Source organism: Falco punctatus (assembly GCF_963210335.1).
Source record: "Falco punctatus genome assembly, chromosome: 15".
NCBI lineage: Eukaryota > Metazoa > Chordata > Aves > Falconiformes > Falconidae > Falco > Falco punctatus.
The window spans coordinates 4,175,303-4,192,641 of record NC_137595.1 but is presented as its reverse complement, the minus strand read 5'-3'; the positions used below and the strand labels follow the sequence as shown (position 1 = coordinate 4,192,641).

Sequence of the window (17,339 nt, the reverse complement as noted above, 5' to 3'; positions counted from 1 at the left end):
CAATAGCTGCCAACTTAGTACACCTTAGAAGTCTCTTCAAATGTCAGCGAAATACCAGCAGTATACAAAGATACTTTTATATGTTGCTTTGAAGCAAAAGCAGTAGACTGCATTGAATGTAGATGCCATTTAATGAAGTCACTCTTCCCAACAACTTCTTTTCAGCTTGTTTTGTATAGTTTGACTTAACATCAGTAACTGTCAGCCTCAAGAGAATATAAAGACGAGAGGCAACCCGACATAGCTAAATGTGGAAACATTTTATTTAAGAGTTTCTAGTACATCTGCATCCAATTATCAGTACCTTCTGATTTTAGGAAGGATATATTAGACTTTCAGTCTTTTCTGGAATTGGTTATTTTTGGTTTTGAGGTGGCAAGGCAGTGACGGACACAGGAGATGTACCACCCTTTCTCATCCTGCAGCTTCAGTGGGCTTTGGATTAAGCTGTAATATATTCTGGGCATCATGAATGAGGAGATCCTATAAGCAGGGATGAAATAGACAGCTTTGCATCCCAAAACATAATTTGCTTACAAATATAAATGAGATAGCCAGAAAAGAACAAAAGAAATTATTTCCTTTGAAAATAATTTTTTTAGCTCTGCCTACATAATGGAAAGTGTGGGATTCAAAAATATCCTAGAACATGGAATTTATCTCAAAGTCTGCAATGCATCAGATAATACTGTAAAAAATGAGAATATATGTATGATGTAACAGTAATTTACATCTCCATAACAGTTCTCTCTAGATTCTCAAATTCCCTAATGCCTGTAAAATACTATGGGTTGTCCATGTCAGTGAGCTGGAAATTATCGTTATCATGATGTACTTGTGAATAAAGCAAGACATGAGGATGTAATGCAATTATTAAAAAGTGTATGGCAAGGAAAAGAACAGAATTTTTATCTACTGCTAGCAGGGTTTATGCTCTAATAACAAGGTTGTTTCCGTGAGCACACTAACAGGGTATAAGGTGCTTATGAAAGTGTACAAGCAAATATATTCTAAATTTGTTTCTGTTATCAGACTGGTTGTGTGATTATGTTGGAAGAATATGATAATAGATGTATAATTATTTGTGAAGAATCCTAAACAATTTGCACAAAGTACTGTTCCAAGGACTTTTCTATGTCTTTGGATGTATTAACAAAATATTTTGGTTCCTTTTTAGAATAGTTAAAAACAAGTTGTCCTGTGAACAGAACGTGTATTTAATTCTATTGACCACAGAATTTTAATCAGCTTCACCTGAGTACGCTCCATCTGCATTAGGTTCTGAAAATTTATTCTAAGTTGGTCTGTTGCACCTTATTGATATCTGAACTTTATGTAGATGACCGCCTCTTTTATCTAAGTAGACCAATTAATCTACATTTTAGCAGAGAATAAAGTAGCCTAATTTGTTTTTCTCACTTTATTAGTGACACTCCCAATTTTCTCATTTGTGTCATTTGTAAATAATTGTATTTTTAAAAGAACTTGAAAAGTCATCCAATATTTATTATCGTCTCTGATTCTAATTCAATTTATTTTCAATGAAGTTGAGTTTTGATACTGGTTCAAACTGAGACCTATTCCCCCATTGCTGCAGAAGTGTACCTTCCTGTATCTCACTAAAGGAGCATAGCCTGGACCCAGAATACCAGGAAAACGTCATCATTCTGCTTAAAAGCAATCTTCAAAACATTTTCCTGCTGTTTACAAATTCTAAGAAATGGTCTCTCAAGTAAGAAAAATTATGGATTACAGTTTAAACTGAAACTGGTTTCCATGTTATAGAACTTGAGCACAAGTTAGAATCATAGACTATGATATGAAATCATTGAATGTGATTCTATTAAATTGGCTTCCATGTTATAGAGTTTAAGCAACAAGTTATTACAAATCAAAGGTAATAAACTCATTTGGTATCATCTGAAACAGAAGACTTTTTTTTTTTTTTTTTTTTTTTTTTAATGTGTATGTCCTTCACATAGCTATTCAAATAATTTCTGTCTGGGAACAGCATCTAGTATAACACATGCCAGTACTTGTCTCCTCCAGTTATTTTCCTATTTTGCCTATCTGATTCTCAGAACACTAAAAGTCTTTTCTTCACTTTGTATACAGAGTAGTTTCTGCCAGAACCCAAAGGAAAAACAAGTCCTCTAGAAATGAGTATCAGTAATTTTCACTCCCCTGATTAGTCTGGAAACAGACAAGTCTCAAAAATCAGTGTCACATAAAAGGTTCATTGCTCAGTGTGTAAAAAGGAATCTGATGTGTACTGCTAATTCACAGTGATGTGTGTGATACCTTCTCTGACACACTGAACCATGATTTCCTGCTGTAAGACTAACTGCTGTTTTCAGTTCTTTATGGCAACTGCTAGTATGGACAAACCACTATTCACTTACAGCATCAGCAATGAGGGGTTCAAGATGCAAAGTGAGAACTGATGGAATGAATTGTTCTTCCTTCTTTAATTACTTAACATTATCTAACACGGTTTGATGCCTACAGTACCATTTCTTATAGGAATAACTCATTTATGTGATAACAGCAAAGTGCTTTCTCCTCAACATACAAAAATAATTATTTCCTTAACTGTCAAAACCCAGCTTTTCATGTTGCAGAAGATCTTCACATGGAAATTTCCTTCTGTATTTGGCTTGAGAGGGCCAATATTTCAGAGGGAGTGAAAGGAAAATTGTAATAACTTTTTCCATTAACTTATTCTAGCCTGTGTGGAATCACAAGTCACTACTGTGATTAAAAGAAAAACTTTGTTCCCAGACTTCCCAGAAAAAACAGAAATTCTCTGCACAGGAGACTGAAATGACATGCTATAGCGAAAGGTCAATGAGCACAATGTGTTCTGACTTCTGAACTTGAAATTTTAAGAGTTCCTGTAAAGAAACAGAGAGGACAAAACATGATCTTCTATTCCATCATTGCTGTAAACAAGCCAAAGGGGAATTCTTAAACATATTTGGGTTTTGCAAGGTTGAACTAAAAAGGATTTGACATTTTCAGATATTCTGCTGTTCCTTCTTGATGGTAGATACAAAAATATATCCTGAGAGTTGGTCAAGAGTCGACACAAACGTTGAGGAAATGTTGCTTCCTTGCCAATAGAGTTTGTATTATTTATTTAACATACTAATTGAAAAGAAAACGTCAAAGTTGCCCATGAAGTGAGTGAAGGTACTTCCACGAAGTAAACAAGGTGAATACACTAGGATGATTATTTTCAGAGGACTAACAATATATGACATGTGATGTGAGCCTTAACTGGTCACTGCAGTAATCTCTGAAGCTTTGTGATACTCCTTAAAGACCCTTTTAGCAATTTTAAAGAAAGCAAGATAAAAGTGCTTTTAGGCCAAAACCCGAGTCTATGCAGCTGGAAAAAACACAGTGTTTTTCTTTATTTTATAATCTGCTTGAACTTCTTCTGTTTACAGATCTGAAAAACAGTATTGAGAACAGGAAAGCAATTCTCTGCACTGAAAAAAAGGTATTTACCTGTTTGCAAACGAAGTATTTAATTGCATTCTAGGTCTTTTTTTATTTGCTCTCTTTTGACCCAGCTCCCAAAGTCAGTGTTTCTGCTTGTTTTTTCAGACATCGTTAGCCATTGACTTTTCCCACAATACTTTAACAATAAGTGGTTTTGTCATCTGTCATCATATTTGTTGTTTTACAAGTGGCTAGGTTACGTTCAAGTCCTTAAGTTCTGACCAGGCTTGTTTGATTAGAATATTGTGTTAAATTTCAGTTTTGACATAAGAGTTGTTTGATTATAGGGTTTGGTGGGGATGGGGGTTACTGTTTTCACCCCTGAGTCTGGAGAAATTTACAGCTGGTTATACTTTAGTCTCATATCATAGCAGAAGTCAATGAAACAAACACTGATCTTGGTCATAATCTGATTTCTCAGTCTCATTGGGAGTGTCATATCAGAATATTTAATATCCAAATTTCTTTCATTTTACAGTTCAAATGTGTTCTGAATAGTTCCAGAAAGAGATGTGACCTTAGATCGCAGCTGAGATTCTTTACCTTTGTGTTTAAAAATCCAATATTTTAAAAAACTCATTTCTCACGTATAGCTGAAGGAGACATTTTAAAAGGGTTACATAATAGTACAGAAAATGTTAGTCCTCAATAGTTATTCTTTAAAGACTTGTAGAAATGGCATTTCAAGATTTTATATTCATTGTGTCATATTGATTTCCGGTGCCATTTCAGTTTGCAAAATATTACTCTTCCACTGCAGGCACTCACATTTCAGCTGCTTCTTTTCATTTGATACTAGGGCCAAATTATGACTTCATACATGCTGCCATTGAACTGTCTTGAGGCTGTGCTCACGAGAACACTAGTGAGCATTCATTTACAGTGATTGAGCAATGCTTATATGATGTTAACTGTGAATTGCTTTAATATAATACTGGACACAAAGCAGTAGCTACTGCTGGCCACTCACAATCAGTAGTTTATTTTTCTTCCCTGCAGGCAGTGGGCTTGATTGCATACCCTGTATCAAACCAGCAGTTTCAGTATACTATTTCTTGTACTGAAGTACCACTTTCTAATTACTGGTAAACAGAGAAGTCAGAGAAAGAAACTATCTCTGCATGATTTTATGTCTGGTTGTGGATTGTAGTTCTGTGGTTGAAGAAACTTTGTTACCCCCCTAGGAGTCCTGTACATCAGTTTCCTTATAGTGAACTGACTGGAAAGCTTTCACAGACATATATTTCAAGTTATTCTTCAGAGGAGGAAAAAAAATGGGGACAGTGATGTTAATTATAAAAATGGGTGAGGATTGACTTGAAGAAAGGGTATATTTGATTACCACAGTAAAGGGATCCGTTTGCTAACGAGAAGCATATATCATTAGTAGAAGTTTTCCATTCAATTCATTTGTAAAGTAAAAAATAAGATTTTATTCAGAACAAACATTTTCTTTTATCTTGATAATCAAAAGACCTCTTGCCAAAGTAAAAATGACACTTGACGTCTCAAAGCAAGTGCAAAGATGAACTGGAATAAAAACATCACATACTCAATTTAAATAACAGAATTCCAAATACTCAATTAAAAAAAAAAAAAAAAGTAATTTCAAGCTAATTATTCTTAGGCATAACATTCATTTTACTTCTACAAATTATTCTACTGAAGTCACCATACCATATGTATAAAAATGGTCATTTTTGCTTGACATCAGATTTACCGATTTTGGGTATGTGAAAGCTGTTTTCAATGGTGGCTTAGTCACTCTGTATACATTCTAACACAATGGGACTTGTGTATTTCTGCGGTTTCATACCAGACTTTCAAAGTCACATAATCTCCTAAAGACAGTGATAGATGCTGAGAAGGATTCTGAAGAGCATCCAGCTTGCTGTAGGCTAGGCACAGGGAGAAAGAGGTTGTTACTTGAGCTAGATTTGCCAGGTGACAGTTACACTGTCACGAAAAAATTATTGGCCAGATTGACCCATCTGCCTTCTGGTCTTTGTTAACTGCCAGAATAATGGGAGAACCTGGCCCAGTAACTGTAACATATTAGTTACTTGCACTCTATCTTCTTGGCAGGCAGATGTTCTATTAATTAATTTTTTCTGTAGTAATTCATCACAGAATATTTAAGTCTTGTGGCTTGTGATTTGGAAAAGGAATACTCATTTTCCTAGTTCATGAGGCAGAAACAGAACAGGACCAGATGGTCCAATGTGGCAACGTTAGATAGCAATGAATAGCTACATCTAGATTGCTTCAATCTACCACACATTGTTCAAAAACACTCTGTGTGTACGTGTGCCTAGGTTTTCCCCGTTCTCAGAGCTTTACAATTAGACCACAATAAGAACTTTTGATACCACAAGCAGGAATGGATATAAACATTGGCAGTGCCTACAGTTTGCTTGTGATTGGCTTTGACTCCCAATGTCATAAAGTAGCTGCTTCTAGTTCATCAAATAAAGTCATATGGTCGACATGCTGCTATTCGTTTTCCTCCTTGCAACTGAGCCATAATAGCTACTCCTATAGGTTGTCAACCACTTGGCTTTCTCAACTCAGAAAGATCTTAGAAAATTATACTATATATAGTATCATTAACTTTGTTAAACTTGTTTCTTTTTTCCCTCAGCAAATACGACAGCCACTCAGCTGTACTATATGGGACAATGGTCTTGACAGGAAAGATTTTTGACATTCAGTCATTGAAAATTAACAAAGCACATATTTGCAGGTGATTTCACATCATCTATTACAATAATAATGAAAGTCTTGCCTTTCATCATCGTATTTGTTTATTAGCCACAGCACAGTTTTTCAACATACAGGGTTTTTTTCCTTTCTATACTAAAAAAATGAAATGGAAATCTAAGAAACTAGCAATGAAAAACCATTATTTAGATCACAACACATCTATAAAGGAGATCTTACTTTTTATTCTTGATCAAAATTATTAAGTTAATTTTGACTTTTTAAAAAAAAATATTATTTATTCTCATGCTTAGGCCAGACATGTCAGATCACTCTGCCTGCTGAAGTATCTCCTGTATATTCACCCCTTCTTCTCCATCTGTCTTTCCCCTCAATGAAAGTTGTTTGAAGAAGTGGAAGCCACCAAAAACCACGAAGGATATGTTAGCTGAATTCAGAGTTGGAAGAGAACCAGCTACACTGTAAAGTACCATCATCTTAATTATGTTTCTCTTATACTACATGAGTTTGTAGATTATTTTAAAAAGATCTTACGCTCCAGCTGTGTTTTACTCTTCCAACCTGATATTAAATCTTTTCTGTTCTAATCTGCTTTTAACATTCAAATTCCTACGTAATTTTCTACAATTTACAAATTTGAAATTGATTATTGCTGGCACTGAAATGTAGAAGTTAATTGCTTATCTGGGAGAAAAAACAAAAGCATCAGATTAAAATGAAATCATATGATGGATTTTTCTTTGTGGAAGTTAATTCATATTCATTGTTGCTTACATCTGCATAAACAGAGGTTACTCTTAACCATTCTGCAGAACACAGGTACTTTTAACATTTCCAAACCATTATGCATCTTTCCAGTGACTTTTCTCTTTTTGTCCAGATTGAAGTAACGTAATTATTTTAAACAGAAGAAGGCACCCAAGAACGATGATATTAGATTACTTTCCCCAATTTATATAAATGACGTACGTCTATAACCACAGCACCCATGTTCCGTTGATGTGGTGTGACCTCAGGCTGTCTGCTACTATTCATGGTAAGTGCTTGGGGAAAGTAAATGAAAATTCATTTCAAATTTGGGGATTCAATTATTATATCTTAGTTTAAGTTATTTGAAGAGCTTCACAGAAACAAGGCTTCTGCTCTGCTTTTTGAAGCTCAGGTCTTTTTGAAGTTCAGGTGCTCCATGTTATTACTTTTTGAGTGGAACCATGAAGCTTCTTCTCTTTGAGATGTTTCAAGGTGTAACAGAAGACAGATAAACTAATGGATGATGTGGTTGCTTATGCTACTTGTAAAAATCCTGCTGGATTGTAAATGTTTCCGTCATTTGACCCATTCATTCTGCCTCTCCTAAATGCAGGTGAGTTTGTGCTGTCACAGGAAAATTTCTGTGTGCAGGAAGTATAAGACCCACATTTTTAAAGCGCAGAGGGCAAGAGACTTCTCTTAACTATCCTGGAAAGGGTGTGTCCATTTGGATTTTAGATGCTTGCAACATTCAGAGATTGCCAGAAAGGAAGTTTGGTCTAAATAGAACAGAACATATCATTCCTGTAGCTGAAGGAGAAATACTATATATATGCATAAACATAGCATGATGTTTAAATGTGACACTATATCTGACATGATGCTTTTTCCTCCTTTGTTCTCAGTTATTATGTTCTTGTAAGAAGTCTGGTTAGGCAGAAATTTCTAGAGGGAGGAAAGTTTGCTCCTATGTCTGTGGGAGCTAGGGAAAAACTCAAGGGAGAAAAAAATTAAGAGACTACAGGTTTGGGCAGGCAAATACTTACAGCAAAGAGCTGGGAAGCTGCTTACAGCTCATGCTGAGACTGAGAGTGCTTGAGGAGCTGGGAAAAGGCAGCCAGGCCACAGAAATGACGAGCAGAATTTCCTGGGGACTTTGCAGTGTTTCCTGCACCTCAGAAAGTCACAGCGTTGACTGCAGCCAAAGCTGAAAGCAATAATCACCTGCAGGGACATGAGAGACATTGAGAGCATTGTTTATCTCCCTTCTGCTTATATGTTTTCCTACTGTCTTTGAATTTTGCATTTTAAAAAAATATTCTTCCTAGTTTATTTTCTAATAAAATCTTTGTTCTTACTGTGATCAAGATTAAAAGTGGTTTCATATTCCTTGCAGACAAATTATAAATAGATCCACCTCAAAATAGATAGGAGTGTCACCAGTAGGATTTAAATCTGAAAATCATAAACATGCTTTCTTCTGTATATTGCTAGATATGCACAGACTTGAGATTTACTTTGTTACCATGGCTATAGTGGAAAAAATCATGGACTGCATAGGAAAACTGTTGAAACTGCTTTCTAAATCCATTACTTCTAGTAGTAAAGTCTTTTGGTAATTGAGACTAAAACTTTTCTTAAAGGCCACATGTCATTTAAAGTGGAGATGCTAAATAACCCTAAGGGCAAAAAAAAAGTGTGATTCAGAAAGATTACAGAACTATGCAAAAAGTAAATTTGACACGGTCTTATCCACACAAAAGTATGTTATTTTAAAAGGAGACAGACAGATGTCATGTACTCCATTATATTTTCACAATAAGGTAGTACATACAATTGAAAATATTGCAAGAAAAGGAGAATAATTTTGCAGAAGTGATTTCAGGAACTCCCTTGGATTCACAAGTTAGGATTTTGCTGTAATAAGTGATAATGCAAAATAACATTATTCTGTAGCAGCAGTACTGCTAGACCACTTCCACAAAGATGTTAATAGGATTTTCAAACTCTTTCATGTCCAAAAACAATGGTTGAAAGTCCAAGATTTACTCAGCAGGTTTATAAAATGTGTGTAAAAATACCCCCTAAACCTTCCTAACAGCATATCCCCAAGTGTCAGATACTTCCTTATTCTGTAATCTTCATTAATTCATTTAAAATGGTATTTAGGATTATTGTATGTCTTAAAAAAATATATGTTTGGAGATGCTTAAAACCTTATGTAAATTATATAACTCCTCAATAAGTAACTTATCCAACATGGTTGCTCATACTGGATATATTTACACAGACTTCTCTGTCTACAAACGAGGCTTTCAAATATGTGGAGTATATGGAATGCCAGCAACTCTAAAAAGACTTTTTTATTAAAATATGACATTCAGCTGATTTAAACGTAATCCATCAAATTATTCTATTTTGCCTCTTCAGGTGCTCAAATACTTAATCTTTTTCTAAGGCATTGAAATATTAAAATGTATTTTTACAGAAGTCCAACCTTAAAGTACAGTATGCTTAAACTCGCTCTAAATTAATTCAGAAAAGTCTCTCAGTCTTTTCTAATAATCTGTAAACTCAGAGCAGCTGCAGAAGAGCGAATCCTCCTGATGGAAGACGAGCCCACAGGTTGTTACCCAGTACCAATAAAAAAGACACGGACATGATTAAATTGACTGAAACGCATTTCTAAAGTGCTGCTGGACGATCTAATCTGAGCAGTTTGTGCCATTTTTTCAATTTCCTTTGTAATAATTGTTTTTATTAATTTATGGTTAATCTTAAATGTTTTTAAGTGGTTATACTTGAGTTCTCAGCAGTTTCTTCAGTATGCTTACACTGCCACCTATAGGGTACATTTCTTTTTTCCCCCTATACAGTTACATGAAGGAATTCGGCACATGCAAAAGTTGTGCTATGTGACATTTATTCTGTTTCAGTTACGAACTACAGAATAATATACATCTAAAGAGTGTGGGGAGTTTAAGAAAACAGCATTTTCCTGACAGATACAAGTACTAGAAGCTAGATTTTCCAAAGCAATTGGATGGATACTCAACTTCATACCTTAAGAAATCAATATCAAGGCAGCTTGCTTCATTAGCCCAAATGCTGATGCACAGGTGAATATTATGTTGGTCAACTGTCTAAGTAGAAATACATGGTAAGAATATTCCCTTATGTCCACAAAATAGTTTCTAGGTGCTGTTAAACATTGTACTTAATTCTGAAAGGCTTGATTACTCCCAGGTTAACATTTTTTCCACCATTACCAGTCTTGTGACCACCAGTGACAAGGTGGTCAGCCATAGGGCTTTCTGCGACCAGTAACTTGAGAGAGATTACATATATATGTATATGTGTATTTAAAATTATTTTTTTGTTTTCCTGGCTTTTACAATTTTTTTGATAGAATGTATTGTATGTTGCATAAAGGCAAAGAAACAATATAAACATCAAAATAAAAATTTCAACACACAGTACTCTGGCTTTGATGCTATTTATTTGGCTATTATTGCCGAATGCTTTACCTTTTGATAAGTCATGGTCCACTATCACATACATCTCTGGCAGGATTAGTCCTGGGGAAAATGGAAGAACCAGGAGATGGAAACCTTAAATAATTTGTTTGCCTGAGTTTAATTCTGTAAGTATAGACTTAAAGATAGAGATTGTTATGTTAACCTAAGATAGTAGGCAAGCTTTTACATTTTCTGTTCTTGCTACAACATTTATTGAACAAATTTAACGCCTTGCAATGTCCTTTAAAAATACTGGGGTTTTAAGAGTGTTCACATCTGAACATGTAGGAAAGTATCTTTAAAATTAGTATAAGCCTTATTCCTATAAAGTGATGCAATTTCTTTAAAAACAATGAAGTCTGGAGAAGGACTGATGGGCAATGAATACTGTAAGGATTATGAATGAATTGAAACCTTTTTCATAATCTGCATAAAGTTTCTGGGAAGAAGCATGTGAACATATTTATCTTCTCATCTATGAAATTAATATTTTTTGATTGTAATCAGAATTGCTTTCAATTTATCATCCAGTTCATCTCATATTAAAAAATAATAATAAAAGACAGAAAACAAATCCTGTCCATTTTGATTACAATCTCACACTATTAAAGCACAATATTTTGTGACAAAGGAAAAGAACTAGGGCTTCTAATACCATACAAATTTCAAATCAGTACACATTTGTCATCCATAAACTATTGATACCCGTGTGTCCCCTCATAAAGATGAACTTTATAACTTTCAGGTGCAATGCTGTACACCGTGTAGCAAGCTAGTGTGTTGAATAAACGATTCTTACAGGTTAAAAAAGCTTCTCATGATAAAATCTTGGTGCTAGTACATCATGATTGTAAGATGCTCTATGATTAGGAATTTGGGGGATTTTTATTGGCATGAGAACTGTAAATCTCAGTAAAAGATGCTTATTTGAAGATGTATGATGTTGCTCAAAGTGAAGTAGTAAAATGCTGTCCCATCTTAAAAAAATCTCAACAGTCCCTAGGCCAGACAACCTGGGAGTTTTTGCAACCTGAAGACTGGAGAGTCAGGTATTACTTGTTCTGAGTCTGGTTTTATCCTGTTCAATTTATTTTTCTGTGTGTGTTTCTTTGAGGTTAGCCTATTTCATTAGTTGGTCTTCCTCCGTCTCTTGCATTCCTTTTCTGCTTATGTGTTGTTTAAGGTGATTTAATTTATTCAGCAGAAGCTGTTCACCCTATTATTTGTTTTGGTTTGAGTTCAGTCTAGATTTACTTATGCTAACTTTTGCTCACACCATCTGAAGGATAGTTGGTCTACAACTTAATGCTTATATTTTAGCAAGCTCAATTATTTGAATTTTTTTCTCATCACACTATTTTTCGGAGCTTTACTTTAGAATTTAAACTTATTTTCTTGTAAAAATTGAGGCTGATTTTTTTTCATATTTTGCAATTTCATCCACTTCATGATTGTAAGACATCAAGGAATGGAAAAGAAATTATAATTGTGCTGGTAAACCAGATAAGCATATTCTCATACACATAAAGAAAAAGTAAACAAAGAAGATGAAAATAAATTACAATTTACCTATGAATTTGTTATTGAGAGCTTCTCTTTGCAATTCTTTCCTTTAATAGTCAATAAAATGTAGGATTTTGTGGTTTGGATTTGTTTTGTTGAAAGTTCAAATTATTGTTCAATTTAAAAAGGCTAATAAATACTACCTTCATATGTTCCAAGGTTTGAAACTTCTCTCATTCGACATGGCCAGTGAACCCATTTGGCATAAGAAAATACTATTTGTTACATTTCTCAAGCATAAAACTTGGTTTGTGTTTCTTCTGATCTGAAAGATAGGAACTTGTTCTTACAAAGTAAGCATTGAGATTTTTGTCTCTGCTAGAAAAAATTTGCAGGAATAACCCAACTGTTAATACGTTGTTACATAATATCATTCTTGTATTGACTAGCCCTTAATACTGTTGTCATGTGTGTAGCAACTGAGTCCAAGTATTGAACATTTATGCATAATTGCTTGTTTCCTTTACCTTTCCCATTTTATCTTCCTTAATGTTAACTTATGTTTTTATTTTTTCCGGCTATTTCTACAAAATCCTCCCAGCATTATCACTTTCTAGAAGTTTTTTCTGGTATCAGAATTACTGCTAAATGCTTTGAGAGTGGAACTGTCTCAAAAGAATTTTGTGTATTAATTATATATTCCCTTGTATGTATATTACACAAAGAACGTAATATTAGAACAAATTTAATGTTTAATTTCAATGCACTGAGAACATAGCAAGAAATGAATGCAGGTTTGTATTATTTTCTACTTTGCACACCTTGGCATTGTTTGTTGGTTCAATCCTGCTGTTTTAAAGAAGTCTAGGTGGATCCAAAATCATAGCTATTTATAATTCAGTTTGACTTGCAGTGCATTTTTCAATTTGCCAGCTGGCAGTTGATTTCTGCAATCCAGCTAAGAAATTCTCTGTTGATGGCAATATAATTGTGCCCATGCATTTTTTTTCCACATAAAAGTTATTAATGAAAAACAGTGATGCAACAGAACACCTAAGCATGTCACAGATGTTGAAATCACAATACATACATATAGTAAAGCATATATTTCTGCTAACACACATGCATTTTTCAGTGCAAAGAAGGACTTGCTTTCTGAAAAATGTTCTTTCTCCATGTCATACTGAGGTTTCTCTGCTTCTCAGCCAGCACAGTGTGCAAGCTTGTGGCTTTCTGGCCCCCTGGGGCCCTGCTGGTTTGGTCCCCGGCGGTACTCAGCAGTGCACAAATGTGCACGCTGTGTTGACAATTGTAGGCCAACACCCCCACGCAGAAGGGAGGGAAGGTGGCGCACAGCTGCACTCCCTGGACCTGCACAGCCCGCCTGGTCCACTGGCAGCTTCAAACCGTGGCATAACAATCAAGCTGAATGCTTAAGTAAATTAGATTACTTACTCAATTTGACAAGATATTTATATGCTCAAATTGTGGTAGGATTAACTGTCAATATGCTGTTCATACAGAAAATGTCAGGTCCCTGAGAGTATTTATGGGCCTCGGTGGCACAAAGTGGCCTCCCCAGGGGCCCCCTCCCAGGCCCATGGTCCTGGAGCCCATGTCAGCCCCCCCGGGTTCTCAGTCCTGCCCCCGTGACACCATAGGTGTTGGTCTCCAGATCTGCCACCGCCAGGCCTGGCCTAGCCGCGGACGACCTGCAGGTTGGCATCCTGGGTCCACCCCTGTCCCCACAGCCCTGCCTGGCTCTCCCAGGGCTGTCCCCTCCCCAGGCCTGATCCTGCCTGTCACCCACCAGCTGATAGCCCAGCAGGGCTCAGCCCCCACCCCAGGGAGCAGCCGCCCTCGCTGCACTGCCAGCAGGGCTGTAGGTGTATGGGGAGATGAAACCAGCACCATCTATAATTACACAGAAAGGGCTTCATTTAGTTTAGTTTTTGTGCTCTTTTTTAAACATTTTTATCTCATTATAACTTTTTATTAAAAAATATTTCTTTTTTGGACTGTTATATTCTGTCTGGCTTAGAGCCAAATCTCACAAAGGCCACAAGTGTTGGAGACCCGCCATGTTATGGCGCTAACACCAGTGTCTTGAGGAACAGGATTAATCATGCAGGCAATTAGCTGATTAAAGAGGTGCAATTTCCTTAGACTGTCAGTGTACCTTATTTTTCTCAGAATATCTGATTTAAGGTCTTCTGATGCTACAAGATTTAGGAACCAGCCATGGAAATAATTTGGACTATATGAAACTTATTTACTATTGTGTAAACGCAGCTGGCACCCAGGCTGTACCTTTGGTACACCACTGCCATGTCATTTAAGATAAGAAAAATGTAGTTGTAGAAAAGGGACTCTTTCCAAATATGCTTTGTCTGGTAGTTTATATTCTAGCAGTGTAACAGAAAAGCTGAAAAACCTTCCAATGTTTGGTCAAATGTAATAACTGCTCCTCCCACTAACCTTTTGAATTAAGGTAGTACAAATACTGAAGAAGTTGTTATTAAAAATGACTGGGTATGAATGTTAATTAAATATTAATTCATTTCATGAAGGTTTGTTACAATCATTGAAACCTTGTTTTAATGTAACCAATACTGCTGCTGGAATGAAAACAAAATTAAATAAGTTACAGAACACATCAACTTGGCAGGAAATTTTAAAATGGGACAGAACTGGAAATGTTCTTCATAAAAGTTCTCTTCAAAACATTGGCTGTTATTGCAAAATCTATACCATGGATGTAAGACCTGTTATTTCAAACAAAAAAAAGGTACTTGTAGTCAAATATTTAAAAACGGCAAACATTTTTTTTTTTAAAAAAAGCTAAATCACCATAGCTTTTTTTAAATTTCAGAGCTATTCAAATAATATATTTTTCTTGCATCAAGATATGATCACATTATATCTTTATTGATTCAGATAATTATTTTTTTCTTTTACTATCACCAGGGGACAAGGTGCTATTTCAATAGATGCTATTTCACTCATATATTCCTAGTTCATATTTAAAACATTATTTCTGTCCTAGTCAGATCATGTAACAGTGAGACAAGTAAAAATTGTAACTTGAATTGAATTAGGGTAAATACATTAACTTAACTTCTCAGAGCTCATTCTAAGAGAAGAGGAGAAAAATCACCCTAGCAATAAAAATACTTATATTTTATGGGGATATTGTAGCAGTACAGTAAGCTACTTCCACTTAACAGACTGTATTAACTGTATAGCAATGTTTTATTATTATTATTATCATCATCATATCATCATAATTGTTATAATATTATCCACTAATAGACTGAAAGTGTCAGGTACAGCATCCCTTGTTCTCAGCTTCTGTCATTTTTAATTTATGCTGATTGATTTATTTACTGTCATTAAAAAGTATTGCACATTGCAGTTGATTGTAATTAAGATGCATGCATTCTTAATGTAGCTGCTTAACTATGACTGTTTCAAAAATCAATATGACCTCTTAAAGAATATGGGCTATTTGTTATTCACTGTAGAAATGTGTATTGCTGCAAATGTGCATGTGTTCAGCTAAGATAGGCTTCTAAAAATATTAGATGTGCAGCTAGAATTTTATCAGAAATCTTTTGCTTGTAGACGATTGTCCTTCCATCAATTGAGAATCTGTTGTTTTGCCATTACAAAAGTTTACTTGCATTTTGAGCTAACAATTACCCAAATACAGCAATATCAGGAATGGGATATCATTGAAGCGGACCATGTGTTCAATAGGAAATTCTTTCTTAGTAAAATTATCTTATCTATGAGTATCATTGCTGAACATCTTTCAGACAGATATGTTATTGTTCATAGGCAACCTTTCCGAGACTGCAAAGGCAAATATGGACCTAACTGTAAGTTTTTTTTCACATTTCATCTTTAAAGAGTCAGTTGCAGAAGTATTCATGGAAACCTTTTGTAACAATGAATTAAAAGTCAGTGTTGCAATATACTTAAACAAAACCAAGACTTTATATCATTGCAGCCTTTCTTTACCAAGTAACTTAGTGGGTTTTTTATGGTCTTTATTAAAGATAATAAACAAAACAACTCATAGTAAGTCTTCAAGTCTTTGTTCTCCCTAAAACATGAGGGATCAAGACCAACATTTTCTTAAGGAAAAAGAACGCTAGATCACTAGAGATGATCTACTCAAATTTAGAACTGTGTTTTTTTTAAAAAACAGTATATATTATATCTATATATATATAGTTATACTAAGTTATACTCGTTATACTAGTTACAGATACCTATATATACACACTAGTTATATATAATATATATATATGTTATATGTACTAGTTATATATATTATATACCAGTTATACTAAGAGGATATATACATATGTTTTTAGAGGAATATTTGCTTAAAATTGGGTCTGAGTAGTTAGGTCACTTAGAGGTGAAACGATCAAAGCACAGAAAGAAATGCAGTTTGTACTCCAAGAGAACAGTAAAGAACAGTAACGTACTACACATCAGAATATGACAGGTGGATTTAGAATGTTTTTATCAAAGAAAAGGGAGTAAGTTCTTCACTTCCCTTTTCCACAGTCTTTTTTTTTCTCCAAAATTTGTTACTTGCCTATACAACATTACAGAATAATGACTGTTACCACCATAAAAAAAAAAAAAAAAAAAAGACTTGTTTCTTTTTCTTTCTGGATGAAGTAAAATGTCACAATCACTCAGTTTTGTTAAAAACTGTTCAAAACTTAATCTGGGAAGTTTATCATGGTATACGATACTGGACTGGAAAAGACAAAGTAGTTGTCATTTCTGTTCAAATGTATGTGCATCAGCAGTGAAGTTCAAAAAGTTGTGTTCATCAGTCAGTCAGTAAGAATACTGCCACTGTAGAAAAATTGTTTAAGCATGATCATATGAGTAAATTGTGGAAACTGATGGGTTTGTTCCCTTACAAAGTTAGGAATATGCATTCAGCAAAATTTAGAGAATTTAAATATGAGGTTTAATACTTTTAATAAGAGTTTTATTGTTTGCATAAGGATTGCACTGAAGAAAGAAGTTCAGCTGACCATTTCACTTATTTCATTTAATTTTTATGTTTGTGTACATAGATGCATTTTGGGTTTCCATTTAACTGGATTTTAATACATACATAATAAAAGGTATTGATTATAATGAGAGAGAAAACGGCTTTGCAAATAAAGGATTCTTGATTCTCTTATCCCAAGAGATATACACCCATCTGTTACTACACAAATACAGGAAACAATTACAGAGTTAATGCTCTGAAAAACTTGTTAATTTGTTGTACCGTGAAAAGTGGTTGTAAAAAAAGAAAAAATA

At 34.7% G+C, this 17,339-nt stretch overlaps 1 long non-coding RNA gene across 1 annotated transcript in view; it reads right to left on the bottom strand.

The window, feature by feature from the left end:
* Nucleotides 1-17,339, bottom strand: part of LOC308053675 — a 72,133-nt gene that overhangs the window by 10,562 nt on the left and 44,232 nt on the right. Inside the window, exon 2 of the long non-coding RNA XR_013923757.1 lies at nt 8,025-8,202. This is a non-coding gene — a long non-coding RNA (uncharacterized lncRNA). The remainder of the gene's footprint in view (nt 1-8,024; nt 8,203-17,339) is intronic.